The sequence below is a fragment of the Stigmatopora argus genome, chromosome 16, assembly GCF_051989625.1.
Source record: "Stigmatopora argus isolate UIUO_Sarg chromosome 16, RoL_Sarg_1.0, whole genome shotgun sequence".
NCBI classification, from domain to species: Eukaryota; Metazoa; Chordata; class Actinopteri; order Syngnathiformes; family Syngnathidae; genus Stigmatopora; species Stigmatopora argus.
This window is the reverse complement of record NC_135402.1, coordinates 1,842,453-1,858,720: the sequence shown is the minus strand read 5'-3', so window position 1 is coordinate 1,858,720 and position 16,268 is coordinate 1,842,453. Positions and strand designations below refer to the sequence as shown.

Genomic DNA, 16,268 nt, shown 5'->3' with positions numbered 1-16,268 from the left:
AAGGCTTTTTTCTTAAAAAATTGACATAGTATAGTAAGGCTTTTTTCCTTAAAAAAACGACATAGTATAGTAAGGCTTTTTTCCTTAAAAAACGACATAGTATAGTAAGGCTTTTTTCTTGAAAAACGACATAGTATAGTAAGGCCTTTTCCCTTAAAAAACGACATAGTATAGTAAGGCTTTTTTCCTTAAAAAACGACATAGTATAGTAAGGCTTTTTTCCTTAAAAAACGACATAGTATAGTAAGGCTTTTTTTCCTTAAAAAACGACATAGTATAGTAAGGCTTTTTTTCTGAAAACGACATAGTATAGTAAGGCTTTTTTTCTTAAAAAAACGACATAGTATAGTAAGGCTTTTTTCTTAAAAAACGACATAGTATAGTAAGGCTTTTTTTCTTAAAAAACGACATAGTATAGTAAGGCTTTTTTCTCCTTAAAAAACGACATAGTATAGTAAGGCTTTTTCCCTTAAAAAACGACATAGTATAGTAAGGCCTTTTCCCTTAAAAAACGACATAGTATAGTAAGGCTTTTTTCCTTAAAAAACGACATAGTATAGTAAGGCTTTTTTCCTTAAAAAACGACATAGTATAGTAAGGCTTTTTTTCTGAAAACGACATAGTATAGTAAGGATATTTTTTCCCTTAAAAAACGACATAGTATAGTAAGGCTTTTTTCCTTAAAAAACGACATAGTATAGTAAGGCTTTTTCCCTTAAAAAACGACATAGTATAGTAAGGCTTTTTTTCCCTTAAAAAACGACATAGTATAGTAAGGCTTTTTCCCTTAAAAAACGACATAGTATAGTAAGGCTTTTTTTCCCTTAAAAAACGACATAGTATAGTAAGGCTTTTTTCCCCTTAAAAAACGACATAGTATAGTAAGGCTTTTTCCCTTAAAAAACGACATAGTATAGTAAGGCTTTTTTCCTTAAAAAACGACATAGTATAGTAAGGCTTTTTTCCTTAAAAAACGACATAGTATAGTAAGGCTTTTTTCCTTAAAAAAACGACATAGTATAGTAAGGCTTTTTTCCTTAAAATCGACATAGTATAGTAAGGCTTTTTTCCTTAAAAAACGACATAGTATAGTAAGGCTTTTTCCTTAAAAAACGACATAGTATAGTAAGGCTTTTTTTCCTTAAAAAACAACATAGTATAGCAAGGCTTTTTTTCCTTAAAAAACGACATAGTATAGTAAGGCTTTTTTCTTAAAAAATTGACATAGTATAGTAAGGCTTTTTCCCTTAAAAAACGACATAGTATAGTAAGGCTTTTTTCCCCTTAAAAAACGACATAGTATAGTAAGGCTTTTTCCCTTAAAAAAACGACATAGTATAGTAAGGCTTTTTTCCTTAAAAAACGACATAGTATAGTAAGGCTTTTTTCCTTAAAAAACGACATAGTATAGTAAGGCTTTTTTCCTTAAAAAACGACACAGTATAGTAAGGCTTTTTTCCTTAAAAAACGACATAGTATAGTAAGGCTTTTTTCCTTAAAAACGACATAGTATAGTAAGGCTTTTTTCCTTAAAAAACGACATAGTATAGTAAGGCTTTTTTCCTTAAAAACGACATAGTATAGTAAGGCTTTTTTCCTTAAAAAACGACATAGTATAGTAAGGCTTTTTTCCTTAAAAAACAACATAGTATAGTAAGGCTTTTTTCCTTAAAAAACGACATAGTATAGTAAGGCATTTTTCCCTTAAAAAACGACATCGTATAGTAAGGCTTTTTCCCCTTAAAAACGACATAGTATAGTAAGGCTTTTTTCCTTAAAAAACGACAGTATAGTAAGGCTTTTTTCCTTGAAAAACGACATAGTATAGTAAGGCTTTTTTCCTTAAAAAACGACATAGTATAGTAAGGCTTTTTTCCTTAAAAAACGACCTAGTATAGTAAGGCTTTTTTCCTTAAAAAACGACATAGTATAGTAAGGCTTTTCTCCTTAAAAAAACGACATAGTACAGTAAGGCTTTTTTCCTTAAAAAACGACATAGTATAGTAAGGCTTTTTTCCTTAAAAACGACATAGTATAGTAAGGCTTTTTTCCTTAAAAAACGACATAGTATAGTAAGGCTTTTTTCCTTAAAAAACGACATAGTATAGTAAGGCTTTTTTTTCCCTTAAAAAACGACATAGTATAGTAAGGCTTTTTCCCTTAAAAAACGACATAGTATAGTAAGGCTTTTTTCCCCTTAAAAAACGACATAGTATAGTAAGGCTTTTTCCCTTAAAAAAACGACATAGTATAGTAAGGCTTTTTTCCTTAAAAAACGACATAGTATAGTAAGGCTTTTTTCCTTAAAAAACGACATAGTATAGTAAGGCTTTTTTCCTTAAAAAACGACATAGTATAGTAAGGCTTTTTTCCTTAAAAAACGACATAGTATAGTAAGGCTTTTTTTTCCCTTAAAAAACGACATAGTATAGTAAGGCTTTTTCCCTTAAAAAACGACATAGTATAGTAAGGCTTATTTCCCCTTAAAAAACGACATAGTATAGTAAGGCTTTTTCCCTTAAAAAAACGACATAGTATCGTAAGGCTTTTTTCCTTAAAAAACGACATAGTATAGTAAGGCTTTTTTCCTTAAAAAACGACATAGTATAGTAAGGCTTTTTTCCTTAAAAAACGACATAGTATAGTAAGGCTTTTTTCCTTAAAAAACGACATAGTATAGTAAGGCTTTTTTCCTTAAAAACGACATAGTATAGTAAGGCTTTTTTCCTTAAAAAACGACATAGTATAGTAAGGCTTTTTCCTTAAAAAACGACATAGTACAGTAAGGCTTTTTCCCTTAAAAAACGACATAGTATAGTAAGGCCTTTTCCCTTAAAAAACGACATAGTATAGTAAGGCTTTTTTCCTTAAAAAACGACATAGTATAGTAAGGCTTTTTTCCTTAAAAAACGACATAGTATAGTAAGGCTTTTTTTCCTTAAAAAACGACATAGTATAGTAAGGCTTTTTTTCTGAAAACGACATAGTATAGTAAGGCTTTTTTTCTTAAAAAAACGACATAGTATAGTAAGGCTTTTTTCTTAAAAAACGACATAGTATAGTAAGGCTTTTTTTCTTAAAAAACGACATAGTATAGTAAGGCTTTTTTCTCCTTAAAAAACGACATAGTATAGTAAGGCTTTTTCCCTTAAAAAACGACATAGTATAGTAAGGCCTTTTCCCTTAAAAAACGACATAGTATAGTAAGGCTTTTTTCCTTAAAAAACGACATAGTATAGTAAGGCTTTTTTCCTTAAAAAACGACATAGTATAGTAAGGCTTTTTTCTTAAAAAATTGACATAGTATAGTAAGGCTTTTTTCCTTAAAAAACGACATAGTATAGTAAGGCTTTTTTCCTTAAAAAACGACATAGTATAGTAAGGCTTTTTTCCTTAAAAAACGACATAGTATAGTAAGGCTTTTTTTCCTTAAAAAACGACATAGTATAGTAAGGCTTTTTTTCTGAAAACGACATAGTATAGTAAGGCTTTTTTTCTTAAAAAAACGACATAGTATAGTAAGGCTTTTTTCTTAAAAAACGACATAGTATAGTAAGGCTTTTTTTCTTAAAAAACGACATAGTATAGTAAGGCTTTTTTCTCCTTAAAAAACGACATAGTATAGTAAGGCTTTTTTTCCCTTAAAAAACGACATAGTATAGTAAGGCTTTTTTCCTTAAAAAACGACATAGTACAGTAAGGCTTTTTTCCTTAAAAAACGACATAGTATAGTAAGGCTTTTTTCCTTAAAAAACGACATAGTGTAGTAAGGCTTTTTTTCCCTTAAAACGACATAGTATAGTAAGGATATTTTTTCCCTTAAAAAACGACATAGTATAGTAAGGCTTTTTTCCTTAAAAAACGACATAGTATAGTAAGGCTTTTTCCCTTAAAAAACGACATAGTATAGTAAGGCTTTTTTTCCCTTAAAAAACGACATAGTATAGTAAGGCTTTTTCCCTTAAAAAACGACATAGTATAGTAAGGCTTTTTTCCTTAAAAAACGACATAGTATAGTAAGGCTTTTTTCCTTAAAAAACGACATAGTATAGTAAGGCTTTTTTCCTTAAAAAAACGACATAGTATAGTAAGGCTTTTTTCCTTAAAAACGACATAGTATAGTAAGGCTTTTTTCCTTAAAAAACGACATAGTATAGTAAGGCTTTTTCCTTAAAAAACGACATAGTATAGTAAGGCTTTTTTTCCTTAAAAAACAACATAGTATAGCAAGGCTTTTTTTTCCTTAAAAAACGACATAGTATAGTAAGGCTTTTTTCTTAAAAAATTGACATAGTATAGTAAGGCTTTTTTCCTTAAAAAACGACATAGTATAGTAAGGCTTTTTTCCCTTAAAAAACAACAGTATAGTAAGGCTTTTTTTCTTAAAACGACATAGTATAGTAAGGCTTTTTTCTTAAAAAACGACATAGTATAGTAAGGCTTTTTTCTTAAAAAACGACATAGTATAGTAAGGCTTTTTTCTTAAAAAACGACATAGTATAGTAAGGCTTTTTTCCCCTTAAAAAACGACATAGTATAGTAAGGCTTTTTTCTTGAAAAACGACATAGTATAGTAAGGCTTTTTTCTTAAAAAATGACATAGTATAGTAAGGCTTTTTTCCCCTTAAAAAACGACATAGTATAGTAAGGCTTTTTTCTTGAAAAACGACATAGTATAGTAAGGCTTTTTTTCTTAAAAAACGACATAGTATAGTAAGGCTTTTTTTCCTTAAAAAACGACATAGTATAGTAAGGCTTTTTTCCCCTTAAAAAAACGACATAGTATAGTAAGGCTTTTTTCCCCTTAAAAAACGACATAGTATAGTAAGGCTTATTTTCTTAAAAAACGACAGTGTATAGTAAGGCTTTTTTTCTTAAAACGACATAGTATAGTAAGGCTTTTTTTCTTAAAAAAACGACATAGTATAGTAAGGCTTTTTTCTTAAAAAATTGACATAGTATAGTAAGGCTTTTTTCCTTAAAACGACATAGTATAGTAAGGCTTTTTTCTTGAAAAACGACATAGTATAGTAAGGCTTTTTCCCTTAAAAACGACATAGTATAGTAAGGCTTTTTTCTTAAAAAACGATATGGTATAGTAAGGCTTTTTTCTTAAAAAAACAACATAGTATAGTAAGGCTTTTTTCTTAAAAAACGACATAGTATAGTAAGGCTTTTTTCTTAAAAAACGACATGGTATAGTAAGGCTTTTTTCTTAAAAAACGACATAGTATAGTAAGGCTTTTTTTCTTAAAAAACGACAGTGTATAGTAAGGCTTTTTTTCTTAAAAAAACGACATAGTATAGTAAGGCTTTTTTCCTTAAAAAACGACATAGTATAGTAAGGCTTTTTTCCTTAAAAAACGACATAGTATAGTAAGGCTTTTTTCCTTAAAACGACATAGTATAGTAAGGCTTTTTTCTTGAAAAACGACATAGTATAGTAAGGCTTTTTCCCTTAAAAAACGACATAGTATAGTAAGGCTTTTTTCCTTAAAAAACGACATAGTATAGTAAGGCTTTTTTCCTTAAAACGACATAGTATAGTAAGGCTTTTTTCTTGAAAAACGACATAGTATAGTAAGGCTTTTTTTCTTATAAAACGACAGTATTGGAAGGCTTTTTTTCTTTAAAAAAAGACAGTATAGTAAGGCTTTTTTTCTTAAAATACGACAATAGGCGTAACCACGCCCATATTGTTCCGCCATATTGAATGTGGTAAAAATAGTGGCTTGCTTACCGTGCTACACAAGGTGGTTTGTCCTCCAAACTCAATGTCCATGTTTTGAAGATAATGTAGAATTGTTGTGATTTTTGGGATCTTGATGCTGTAAAACAGTGTCATATCATTTTCTGGAAAAAATGACCATGTATAGTACTTTTTATAGGCTTTTTTCATAAAAAAAACGACATAGTATAGTAAGCCTTTTTTCCTTAAAAAACGCCATAGTATAGCAAGGCTTTTTTCCATAAAAAACGACATAGTATAGCAAGGCTTTTTTCCCCCTAAAAAAACGACATAGTACAGTAAGGTTTTTTTCCTTAAAAAACGACATAGCATAGTAAGGCTTTTTTCCTTAAAAAACGACATAGTATAGTAAGGCTTTTTTCCTTAAAAAACGACATAGTATAGTAAGGCTTTTTTCCTTAAAAAACGACATAGTATAGTAAGGCTTTTTTTCCTTAAAAAAACGACATAGTATAGTAAGGCTTTTTTCCCTTAAAAAACGACATAGTATAGTAAGGCTTTTTTTCCTTAAAAAAACGACATAGTATAGTAAGGCTTTTTTCTTTAAAAAACGACATAGTACAGTAAGGCTTTTTTCCTTAAAAAACAACATAGTACAGTAAGGCTTTTTTTCTTAAAAAACGACATAGTATAGTAAGGCTTTTTTTCTTAAAAAACGACATAGTATAGTAAGGCTTTTTTCTTAAGAAACGACGGTATAATAAGGCTTTTTTCTTAAGAAATGATGGTATAGTAAGGCTTTTTTCTTAAAAAACGACGGTATAGTAAGGCTTTTTTCTTAAAAAACGACATAGTATCGTAAGGCTTTTTTTCATTAAATAATGACTATGTATAGTAAGGCTTTTTTTCCCATAAAAACTACCAGAAATGCTCAAAATGGAAGAGAAAGGGCTATTGGGAATAAATGACTGCTGCCTAACGGTCTGCCACGGGCAGGAAGACGGACGGATGCTGCCATGGCAGCTGCAAACGAGTGTGTGATAATCTTGGGTGTCATTGTCGGCTCCCTTCATAAAATATTCATAGTCTTGCTGAGAGTCCCTCACATGAAAAGTATGACATGCAAATCATCAGTCAATTTCTCATTTTTCCAACGGTTACACGTTCAACATTGAAACCCTCATCAAGCCAACTTTGATCACGCGACAGTCCGCATCGCTCCCTGTCCATTCATTTTGCATACCGCTGAGGGTTGCAGGGGGTGCTGGAGCCCATCCCAGCCAACGATGAGCAGCAGGCAGCGGACACCCTGAAATAATGGCCAGCCAATCGAAGAGGACAACGAGGCAAACAACCAATAACTCATACCTGGGGACAATTTAGAGTGTTCATCAGGTTTTTGGGATGCGGGAGGTAAACGGAGTACCCGGAAATAACCCGGGGAAAAAAATGCAACTCCACACACAACAGTCCGGGTCTGGGATCAAGCCCTCGGGCTCAGAACTGTGAGGCTGACGCGCTAAACACTCTGACACTGGGCCACCTCAGAAGGAATGTATGAAATATTATAGTCAAATATTGTAGTAAACATATTTATCCCACAATATCCAGTTTTTTTACTTGGTGCATCACTATGAAAGTGCTGATAGTGCACTTTCTCTGCACAAATAAAAACAGTCAAGCCTAGCCAAAATCTGCTCGGGGGTGAGACGGGAAGTAAAAAAAAGATCAAGCGAGCGAGACAGGTGGTGAGGACAGTCTCTCCATCGCTCCTTTTTGAACTCCTCTTTCATTCCCGCACTTCATTGGGCGCTCCTCGCCATGGCGCTTGGCGACAAGGCGCTCCATTCACGGCCTCATTCTTACACCCCGTCTCCCCTCCCGGTGCACCCCGACCCCGTCCCCCCCCTCCCCTCTAGCGCCATTGTCTCGCTCGTGGGGGCCTGCTTTAGCTGCTATTCACCAGCCAGACGGACCGCCATTGACTGGACCCCCCCGCTCCCCCCTTGGCCCCCCACCCACTCTCGCACATATGCACACACCAACCTGGCCGGTCCCCACCCTGCAAGCTTGCATCGGGCAGCTGCTATGCTAATAGGAGGAAGGCCCCGGCTGGAGAGAGGATGAGGAGGGAGTGCAATGTTGTGAGGGGGTGCGGGGGGCGCAGGAGGGCAGAATAGCTGGCCTATAGTAAAAGGGGGGAGTTTGGGGGGGTAGAGAGAGTGACCCCACTCCCTCCATCTCCATAGCCATGGCAGAACAGCAGCAGACCTCCTGTTACACAAAGGGAGGACCCCCCCTCTACTACATCACCTCCCCCCTCACCCTCCTCCCTGGCCTCCTCTGTTTCCCCTCTTTCTCATTCAAATCCGTTTTATACCCCGGTGGTAAAGGCAGCTGTAAGTGCAGTATGTAAAGTAACCCTACTCCTGCCCGGCAGGCCTGGCTATTCACCAATGTGTGTGTGTGTGTGTGAGCATGTTTACGTACCCGCATGAGCGCGACCATTCCTTCGCTTTGTCTTGGACGGCGCCTCGTCGCCACGCAAACACACGCACACACCTGTCCCGGCGTTCGCTTGCGTTGCCCCCTGTGGAGAGAAGGGTGCAACCCGTTTGGAGACGGTCAGGTTTACAAAGAGAAATTGCACCCGCAGAATTACTGTGTGTGTTGCATGCTACAAAGGTGAGAGGTGACAGATTTCTCCACATAGTGCGTCTCACATATCGGTACTTTCCATTTGTGGCCTCTCTTATCAACAAGAAAGTAACAGGTGGACAAAATGCCAGAAATGTGTTTTAATCTCCTAAATTAGGGCTAAAAACACTATTGTTGACTATATGGGATTCCCAGCTCCTCAATATATGGCTCGTGCGGTTTATCCATTTATTAGTGTCTCTATTTCTACATCCGGTATTTATTGTTTTTGTCTGTTTTTGCAACTTTTCCTATTTTTCGTGACTTCTTTTTTAATATTTTGCTGATTTTAATGTGCCGTTAAGCACTTTGTGTGTTAAATGATGCTCTACAAATAAATTAGCCTCGCTTAGCCTTCAATGTATTAATTTCAAAATATTCACGATCAGGTGTGTTGGTGCATTGGCCAATTCTCAAATGTTGTATATAGTAGTGTCCCATATTCCAAAAATTACGGTAACCTAATTCCATGAACCCAAATGTGACTACACACTGAAGCTCAACTTGGATGCTGTCACCGTGTGTATTGGCATGTTGCGTTGTGTCATCTGTTGGTACATCTCTTTCATTGTGCTTTAAGGGAGGCGAGGGGGGCCGGGGGGATTTTTTTTTTTGGCAGGAAGGCATCCCTCTCTCTGCTCTTGTGTTATTTAGCCTGTGTAGTGTGACCCTGTGCCCCATCAGGGGAGCCATGTCCTATTTGACATCTGCCTGTTTGTTAGGCAAGGCAGGGTAGTGGGTGGGGGTGGGGGGGGCTTGGGGGTTCGCCCATATGGAACTTCAACCCCTCTCGCCCCCGAGCCTGACATGCACACATGCGCGCACATACATGCTGCTTGTTCCCTTTGTCTTTGCATCTCATGCCATTCCAGCACATGCATCGACTGCAAAAAACAGGCATGTTGGGGTTGTCCGGTTTATCTATTAATGGGATATGGTAAAGTTTTGGGGTTGTGGTATGACAGGTAGATGGACACACACACACACAAGACAATATTGCACCCTTTTTACTGTGACCTACACACACATCAAGATAGGGAGCACTGTGTCATGACCCTGCCCAGCTGGACTGTGTAGGTGTGGGACTTTTAGTATTATTTTTGGATTAATAATTATATATATTTTTGGCAGTGTATTACTTGAGAATAAGTTTAATCAAGGGTAGCAAAAGGAGGGGCAGGTGTAAGAGTGAATTTTACAATGTTGATTAAAGATTAAATGGTATGGATGCATCAGGATTATTATTATTATTACGTATTGAAGTGGGTCTCTTATTGAAATGTGTATTTTGACTCCATGAGTCTCAAGCTTCCCCTACGTAGAGCTCTGTCCTGTAGCCGGATGTGTCCTTGAAGACTTGCAACATTGTCGTTATCTTCTATTTGCCGGTTCATAACAAATAGCTTACTGTGTATGAATGTATGAAGTAAGGGAAAATCCCATCCCTGTTCGGTTGCGGTACCACCCTCTTGAGAGAATAAAGGTGAATGTATCAATATTTTTGATGCATTTATTGCATGTCGCAAGAATGAAAAAGAATGGATTTAAAATTTGATTCTGTGCGTGGCTTAGCACAATGGCGCTGGATGTAGGCTAACGACTTTAAATGTCCCAGCGCGATGTTGACAGATCGCGGATGATGCCGCATCCCTGGTTATCGTCGTCTGGCAACCCGGTTACTATAATGCCCCTTGTCCAAAGGGGCTTACCGTGAATTAGGTTGTTAACACATTGGGGCACATCTGTTGCTGCCATTGGGAACGAAAATGGCTCAGCTTTGTTTTTGAACGCTGGCATTCATCGGCTTACGCCGGACGCCTCGATTTCGCCGTCATAAAACCTTCCTCCGTACATATATTAAGTGGCATGGGAATCTTTGTTGCTACTTTACGATCAAATTAAAAAGAAAGATGGGTGAGATTTGTAGTTCCAGAAAAATGTTCATTTTTGGGGTGGCGCTATAGTAGAAAAGTGGGTTTTGGCCATATAGATAAAAGGAATGTAATTCTTACCGGTATTTAAGTTGGGAGTTGAGTGGCTTGTTGTCCATCATGCACAGGTCTTCGTTTTACGGTTGGTGGTTTAATACTCCATTCCGGTCCCAAATCTGGATAAAAATGAAAAGAAGTGCTGTCAGGAAGGTTATCAAGTCAACAAATAATTCAATTGACTCATTGGAGCGTCCTAAAACAGATCAATTGACTGCACACTAAGCATGGAATATAAAATATTATAGAATATGGGCACAATATCTATATAAATATTGGAAAAAATGTCTCAAGAAATATAAAGAATATCCAATGCACAAAACTAAATCTTCCCATAGGAGGAAAAAAGTCACACACAAAAATGTGTTAAAATTTCACACAAAAAACTGTGTTTAATAAATTTGGTGTTTTATCGTTACAGATATTGACTCGGATCTGGGGATGTATTTGGGAAATAGCCGTGTGAAAATGTACGGTACGTTTGCGCTCAAGTACAAATACTGTAAATTTGTACATGTGTGCGCGTCAGGGTGTGTGTGTTCATGTACGCGCATGTGTGTCAGGGAGTAATTACAGAGAATAAAGGCCTACTTATACAGAGTGAAACTGTGCGGTTTGAAGTGAGATGGAAGATGCTTTTCTGTTTGGCTGAGCACACTCAATGGTGCTATTCACTCAGCCCCCTTACAGCCCATTGTCCTGCCTCCAGCACCCCCCCAACCGTGCACACATACACATACACACGAAGGATGCAGTGATGAAGGAGCTCCTGCTGAATGTGATGGCATAAAGCGGTGAAAAGGAAAATTAGACTGCCATTTTGATGGAGTGAAAATAAACATGTCATATTTCACACTTCAAATCATGTCTGATTATCTATAGGATTCTATTCACAAGTGAGATGAGGTAAGATTAGATAAGGTAAGATACGATAGTCTATACTGTATAGGACATGTGTGAAAGTGGCGGCCTGGGGGCCAAATCTGGCCCGCCGCATCATTTTGTGTGGCCCGGGAAAGTAATTGATGAGTGCCGACTTTCTGTTTTAGGATCAAATTAAAATGAAGAGTATAGATGTATATTAAATTTCCGGATTTTCCCTCTTTTAAATCAATAATTGTCATTTTTTAATCCATTTTTCTGTGTTTTTAGTTCAAATATCATTTTGTTAAATATAAAAATAAAATAAAAAGCTAAAATAAACATGAATCACGAGTACTGACTTTCTGTTTTAGGATCAAATTAAAATGAAGAGTATAGATGTATATTAAATTTCCTGATTTCCCCCTTTTAAATCAATAATTGTATTTTTTTAATCCATTTTTTCTGTGTTTTTAGTTCAAAAATCATTTTGTAAAATCTAAAAAATATATATATAAAAAAAGCTAAAATAAACATTGTTTTAGATCTATAAAAAACTGAATATTCAGGGCTTTTAATCCAGTTCTTTTAATCCATTTATAAAAAAAAAATCTAAATATTATATCTAAAATGATCCGGCCCATGTGAAATCAAGTTGACGTTAAAGCGGCCTGCGAACCAACCCGAGTCTGACACCCTTGCTGTATAGTATACCATTTGGAAAATGTCAATATTTTGAATGTAGTCTGCGTGATTTGTATACTTATGCTACAGGATGACCCTCAATGTCCCCTAAAAAGTCCCCAAATTTGGATAAGGCTTATATTCTCATCACGCATCATATTTTAGAGGAATATTTTGAGCATGTGCACAGGTTTCTGCAGAAAATAGCACAGAGCAATAGCGCCGAGCTCAGCATGTTTGTCCCGAACGTGAGGCGCATACGTACGCCGTTGGTCCACAAAGCAAAGAAAAGAGCTTCATTCATGAGCTGCTTCTATTTGTCACCTCCTCTTCTCAAAGCGGCACAAGCGGCGCAACTTTGCAAGAAAAGCACTAATTAAAAGCACTCGCAGCTTTCATGGACACTTGTTGGCTTAAACATCATTAAATCCCGCGCGATAAAATCAATTTGTCTCCAGAAACGTTTCTCATGTGACCGACCTTGGAGTCTGTTTCATATTTAATTTGAACATTTTTAGGTCCTGTGAGACACTGTTTCATTTATTCAATCCATAATCTTCCGTTCCGGTTATTCTCGAAAGGTTCGCAGGGGTGCTGGAGCCTACTGCAGCAGGGAGGGCACATTCTGAATTGTTTGTCAGTCAATCGCAGTGTAAAACGAGATGTTTACTCATACCGAAGGACAATTAAGTTTTCAAGAAGCCTAATCTGGATGTTTTTGGGGCTATGGGAGCAAATGAGGATACCCTTAGAAAAGCCACACAGGCACGGGGAGAACATGCAAATCACTCATCCTCATGCCTAGGTTTACATTCATCACATAAATTTGTTGTCAACACTTTCTATTTGTCAAAATTGGATTATTTTTCTAATCAGGATACCCTTAGAAAAGCCACACATGCATGGGGGGAACATGCAAACCACTCATCCCCATCCTTAGGTTAACATTCATCACAGAAATTTGTTGTCAACACTTTCTATTTGTCAAAATTGGACTCTTTTCTAATCAGGATACCCTTAGAAAAGCCACACAGGCACGGGGAGAACATGCAAATCACTCATCCTCATGCCTAGGTTTACATTCATCACAGAAATTTGTTGTCAACACTTTCTATTTGTCAAAATTGGATTCTTTTCTAATCAGGATACCCTTAGAAAAGCCACACCATCACTCATCCCCAATTCTTAGGTTCACATTCATCACAGAAACACTTTCTATTTGTCAAAATCGGATTATTTTCTAATACGACCACCTGAAATAATGTGATTTGAAATCGATTCACTAACATTTTAACCCCCCAAATTAAAAATAAATAAAAATTTGCAGCACCACCAACAACTAATTATCATGACTATAATCAGACGGTGTGTTTGTGTGCGTGCATTTGTATGCGGGAGTGGAATGAACTTAAAGAAGCAAAAAAAAATGGTGTGTGTGTGTGTGTGTTGGGGAACCTAAAAAGGAAATCATCATCATCATCATCATCCTCAGCAGCAGCAGCTGAGCAGTGGATCTCTCCCCCTTTTGTCATCCCGCATAATAACATGTCCACCACACACGAGCCTTCCTCCTTCAGCCCTTTGCTATCATCGTCATCATAGTCGTGCAACCACTCCAGCACCGCCCCCCCCCCCCCCCCCCCCCCGCCATCACCCCCTCGGACCCGTCAAAAACGCAACCTTTGGGACCCTCCCAGCACTCTGTACACTCCCCCCAGTCCGCTACCCCCCCCCTGGACATGTGTTGATGCCCATCTGTGTTGAATGGATGCGGAACACCAGCGCTTTACGGAAAGCTACCCTAAGGCTGAATAAATGGGTTACTTATTCAACTTACTGTTGCGTATGGGCGACGTCGAGGGTGGAACGTAGAGGAGGACCCAAATGCAGGGAAGCAAACGAGCCCGTGGAGTGCCCTAAAAAAAAAAAAATTTAAAGTACTCATACCTGATCACATGAGGGAAGGGACACAATAGGCGAAAACACTTACATGACTGTTGTCGAACTGACAACAGAAAATGCCAAGTGGTTGCAGGTTTTCCTCCCTACTGAAACACTGCAGACAGTTAGACCAATGAGGAGGTCTGCTGGAAGAAGCAGCACCTGACTGCAATCAACTGATTATAGCTGTAAGAGAACAGATTTAATTGAAAAGGTGTGGAACAAAAACATGCACCCACTTGGTCCTTTCTGGAATGAGTTTGACCCCTATGACCTACAGTGATTACAGTTAGTGTGGTTATTTTTTTTGTTCAAAATACACAACACAAGTACATTGAAAGGGAATGAGAGAAGCCACGTTGATTGGCCTTTAAAGTTGACTATACAAAACTCCTATCATTGACTATTTTTCTCCACTAAACAGTTTATTTGCCCTTACAAATAATGTGTCTAATTTTTTTTTGCTTACCATTATGTCTAATATGCATTAGAACAAGGGTGTTAGACTCGGGTTGGTTCGCAGGCCGCTTTAACGTCAACTTGATTTCACATAGGCCGGACCATTTTAGATATAATAGTTAGATTTTTTTTAATAAATGGATTAACAAAACTGGATTAAAAGCCCTGAATATTCAATTTTTTTATAGATCTAAAACAATGTTTATTTTAGCTTTTTATATATATATTTTTAGATTTTACAAAATGATTTTTGAACTAAAAACACAGAAAAAAATGGCTTAAAAAATTACAATTATTGATTTTAAAAGGGGGAAAATAATCAGGAAATGTAATATACATCTACACTCGTCACTTTAATTTGATCCTAAAACAGGAAGTCGGCACTCATGATTTACTTTCCCGGGCCACACAAAATGATGCGGCGGGCCAGATTTGGCCCCACAGGCTGCCACTTTAACATCTGCATTAGAATCAGCTATCCATGAAAAAACCCTCTCCTTTGCACATGAAATTTGAGAGCTGGTTATCAGAAACCTTAGCGACGGGTGTATTTAATAGACAAAACCCAATTTGAAAGCACAAAGGTAGTGTAACATAATGTCAAACACAGCGTGTTATGCTCAGCCAGTTCCAAGGCATTGGAAAGTTTCCATGCGACCAATCCAAGCTATCACTTCCTGCCACTCACCGTGGGAACTCACATACAATAAGCTGTCACTCTCTCTGCTCGTCTGTGCACACTAGTGTGTGTTTGTGTGTTGTGTGTGTGTGTGTGTTTGTGTGAGGCAAAGCTGCCGTCCAAGCAGGGGCAGGTGATACGGGCCGGTGCGGAAGGTCAGCCTCGTGATGTCACTTCCCCTTCCTCTCCGGATATTCCCAGCATTCTACTAGCGCAAGCCGGGAACTCTGGGAACTAAGAGCAGGAAGCCTGGCTCCTTCAGAGAGATTTTTTGGAGCGGGGCTGAACAAAAAAAAACTCTTGATTAAAAACAACTCCAAAAATTAATAACAACACTTTTCAACCAAAGCCATAGCCAGTGATATGAGCCAAGAATTGCACTCAATTTATGTTCATCATGTCGGGGCACCGTACCTATAATCCTTTCCTAACACCATATTAATACCCCAAAAAATGAATGTATTGACGTTGACTCACCTTAATGTTGCACAATGTTGAAATGATAGAGCTGTATCTTTTTAAACTGTAAAAAACGTGTTATTTATTCGTCGCCCCTTCAAATAAATTGAAGGCCCGAGTCCACCAGAACAACATTAAGAAAAACAAATAAATCTTTTGAGTGGGACAGTGATGATGAGAATATAATTTGGGGAATTGAGTCTTAAATATTCTTCAATTATTATTTCTGATGCAATATGTGAGCACATAAATAATGGCTGCACTTTTTGCGATCATATGTATAGCAACCAGCAGGGTTACTAATTTCTTTCTCTCTCGCTCCCTCTCATTTGCTTTATTTTTTTTTTGTTTGCTAGTATTTCCATTTCAAAGTTAACTTCATTTTTTGCTAAACTGACATGACAATTAATGTAGCCATTGGCTATAATCAGAGATATAGGTTGCCTGAATTGGCTGGAAAACATTAGCGTAGGTGACAACCCAAACCTAAATCTGTGAGCAGCTAAATGTTGCCCCCTTTTGGTCACTGTCCTTTGAAATTCGGAGTATTCTATGAGAAATACACAACAACAACAACAACTAGAAAACTGCTTTGACTCACCTCCACCCTGAAAAACCTGCTAAATAAAATAAAAAATACTAAGTTGATGACTTTTGTTACAAAAATTCAAGCAAGAAGGGTCAAAATCATGGTCATTTAAAATGAAAAATAAATCCGGACGACATATAAAGCATTCATTAAATTTTCTGGGCCGCTTATCCGCTCTATAAAACATAAAAATATAGAAAAATTGTTAATGTCAAACAAAGT

The 16,268-nt window shown here is 36.9% G+C and overlaps 1 protein-coding gene across 3 annotated transcripts in view; it reads right to left on the bottom strand.

Moving 5' to 3' along the window:
• Positions 1 to 16,268, bottom strand: part of LOC144090555 (uncharacterized) — a 26,169-nt gene extending 9,901 nt beyond the window's left edge. For all 3 annotated transcript variants that reach the window (XM_077622128.1, XM_077622129.1, XM_077622130.1), the window contains exons 1-5: positions 13,910 to 16,268; positions 13,757 to 13,835; positions 10,399 to 10,493; positions 8,180 to 8,279; positions 5,741 to 5,828 (exon numbers count right to left, since the gene is read on the bottom strand). The gene's annotated coding sequence lies outside the window, so the exon portion shown is untranslated. The remainder of the gene's footprint in view (positions 1 to 5,740; positions 5,829 to 8,179; positions 8,280 to 10,398; positions 10,494 to 13,756; positions 13,836 to 13,909) is intronic.